General features: G+C 37.1%; 1 pseudogene; it reads right to left on the reverse strand.

The window, feature by feature from the left end:
* Positions 1 to 2059: 2059 nt before the first annotated feature.
* On the reverse strand, positions 2060 to 3109 carry LOC105816335 (annotated as a pseudogene).
* Between the last annotated feature and the right edge of the window lie 329 nt (positions 3110 to 3438).

Raw genomic sequence — 3438 nt, forward strand, 5'->3', positions numbered from 1 at the left:
TATGTACTTACCCTTCCAACCTTTCCCCACCCTGCTTAACCTATGAGTACAAATACCACTATTTTAATATCAATAGAAAGTCTTTCTGAGCTCATTTACACCTGTACAAACTTACCATAATTTCTCCTATTTGTTTAATAAGAAACATATTTTTAGTTCATAGATTTAAATACTCAACCTTTAAAAAGAAAAGAAAGGTCAAAGAAGTCTGTAAGCTATCAATTCGAGGGTCAATAGAGAATGACTTAGTTTGTGGGAAAATGAGGATTTTAATTAGCATAGAGGTTTGGTAATGACACAAGATTTGGATTCAGACACATTTGGATACATTAACTGTCTAACTTTGTCTAATTTGTTTAATCTTCTTGAGTGTCAATTTCCTCACATAAAAATAAGACATAATAATATCAACCTCAGATTGTCATTGTGATAGACATAAGATGTGAAAAAATAATGCTTTGTATACTTTAGTGTGCTATTTAAATTGTATTTGTGATCATTAGATTTTAGATGTAATCTTGCCACATTATGAGTCAAAGAAAATTTTAAATATCTTAGGTAAGTCTGCTTTCGAAATAATTGTGGTAAATACATTTGTAGAGCAAAAATCATATTTTAATCCAGATAAATCCACACAATTGAACATATAAACTGGAATTCTTGAATAACCATCATCTTAAGATGATTCAATTATTTACTCATTCTAAAATAGTTTTAATCTGCATATGTGTGAATTATTTCAGTTTATGTATACAAGAGGGAAGAAAAGAATAGATTGAAGCATTAAGAGAATCTCCAGAGACCATGAGACTCAGAAATAATTAGGTACTCATCTACAAAATCACTCATGTGTTATGAGTATTGTACGTTGATTTGGAAATTACATTTTGCCCTTTCATTGGAGAAGGTTAACTAATTACTATGAAAAGTTCTTCAATTTAAGAGGCAAGAAAGGTCATTTCTTGGAAAAGCAAATGTACATTTTATTTTTTTTTGATAGTAGAATTTATTTTAATTTTTCAATCTGCAAAAATAATCTGAAGAACAAAAAACTGAACTATCAGTGTCAGTTTTCAGAGCTCTTACATCAAGAAACATTCTCTTCAAACCTATGACAATACCGTATATGCCACAATAAAATTTACAAAAACAATCGCATTAGAAATCATATAAACGTCATGATTTTACATTTCAATACACAAGAGAAAAGTAGACATCTTCCCGGCACTTGGCTTCCTCCTGACCACAGCCTCTCTCCCCACGTGCTCTTAGACACCTCCACTTTTAAAAGGCAACAGTGGCTATTTTAGTAATTATATCCTTTCCAGATCCAAACTTAAGCAGTGAGAAATCTGCCATTTTAAAATAACGACCAAGAGTTTATTAATGGATCCGGTGAAGTTTATCCACCAAAAGATGGGTAAAAAAATTGCATGAAAGTAAAAATAAAGTTGCTGTAAAGCAGCCTTGTTTACACGGTAGCTTAGAACAGAACACTTAAAGTGTTGTTAAAGTTTTAAAAGTAATCACTTATCTTCAAATTACAACTTTTTGACACATCTAGGGGAAACAAACTGATTTGGTAAAAGGTTCGAAGACTTCCACATTCGAGCTCGGTGCGGCCCACACGTGGGCGCTCCAGCTGCAGCGGGCGGGTGATGGCGTGTCGCTGTCTTTGGCCATAAGGCACTGAGAGTCGAGCACGCCGTGCGTCCGCCTTGTGTCACATCACCTGTGCCACACCAGTGAATTCTTTGAAATGAAAAATAATAAAAATTTCAGGACACAGTGCACTTTAATGACATACAGAATTTTAAAATGCTTCAGACAAAGATCTGAAAACAGTTTAGTGCAAGTCTGAATCTTCAAGCACATAAAATCTTTCTTTTTTATGTTTAGTTTTAACATCACTGGAAAAAATACCCATCATTAAGCCCCAATATACCTTCTTAACTATTTTACTCTCTTCTATGGCAGCCAGCGTTCATGAGGCAAAACGTGACCCAGAAACTTTGTTGGAGTTCTCCTATTCCTATGAGGGCGTCCGCATTCACAGTGGTCATTGTGTTTCCGTCTCTTTTGGTTTGGCACGTGCTGGCCTGAGTACCAGGGCTTGCAGAATGTCTGGCAGGGAGGTAATGCCCACAATACTACCTGCTTCATTGACCACCACCAGCCGATGGACCTCGGCTCTTACTACCCTGTCCACGATGGCCTCCGGTATTTCCAGCTTATTGCACTTCACGACACCTTCAAAATACTGTGAATGGTGCTGAAGGGCTTGGGTCACCGTTATATCCAGGTTATTGTATGTTTTCTCAGCAGCAAGATTCATTACATCAAATTTGGAATAAATATCTAGGACTTTTCCTGACTCATCCACAACAGGCAAAGCCGATATTCGTCTTTCCACAAATATATGCAAGGCTTTGATGACGGGCGTGTCCGGGTGGATGAAGGCAATGCTGAGGCACGTTCCGATCCCAGGCTCATCCAGGTGCTGCTCCACGAAGGCAGGCTGTGGCATATCAGACGTAAAAAGCTGGAGGAACTTGACGATTCTTTGGTGGATACGTGTATAAAGTACATTCCCACTGATAGGGTCAATAACTGGCAATCTGTGGATTTTGTTTTTGATCAACGAGTATACAGCATTGAAGAGGCTTGCATCTGGAGATATAGGCACTAAAGGCTTCAATGCTTCTTGTAAATCAAGCTCCCTCCATGTTTCAATCTTATGTTCCCCTAATTCATAAATCTGTACCATAGGTGATTTATAGAAGCTACGTACTATATTTATGAAATCTGTAATTTAACATTCCAGAAAACTCTGTTTTTTGCTCTCCCATATTGTTTTTGCTCGGACACCGTTGGCTACCAAGGCAAAGAAGGCCTTTTTAACTTGTAGTATCGAAGACATCATCTTTGAACTGGTTGAAACAACCTCATAACACTTGTGTGACCTCACGAATCGCATGTAAGCACCACTTTCTGAGTCTTCTACTGCTTCTTCCTCGAACTCCAATGTCCCCAGCATGCGGACTTCCGCAGGTCCACGGACGCCAACAGCGCCGCCTCAGTCGGGGAGGAGGACAGCGATCAGGAAGGGGGCTGCCCGGACCGGGGTCTCTGTACGCTTTAATAAATGTTTTTTGTTGTTGTTGTTTAATATAAGAATATTTAAACTTTAAAACTGACTACAACTTCTTAATACTTTACATAATATTTAATAATTGCTACTGAAACTAGAGGAACTGGTTAAGAAGCAGTATTTCTTGTGAGAATTTTTATTAAAAAATTGGTGAATTTTCTCAGATCGTTTCTTTTTGACGTTATTTTCAACTTTAATATAAGAATATTTAAACTTTAAAAATGACTACAACTTCTTAATACTTTACATAACATTTAATAATTGCTACTGAAACTAGAGGAACTGGT

The sequence above is a fragment of the Propithecus coquereli genome, unplaced genomic scaffold, assembly GCF_000956105.1.
Source record: "Propithecus coquereli isolate 6110/MARCELLA unplaced genomic scaffold, Pcoq_1.0 Scaffold369, whole genome shotgun sequence".
NCBI classification, from domain to species: domain Eukaryota; kingdom Metazoa; phylum Chordata; class Mammalia; order Primates; family Indriidae; genus Propithecus; species Propithecus coquereli.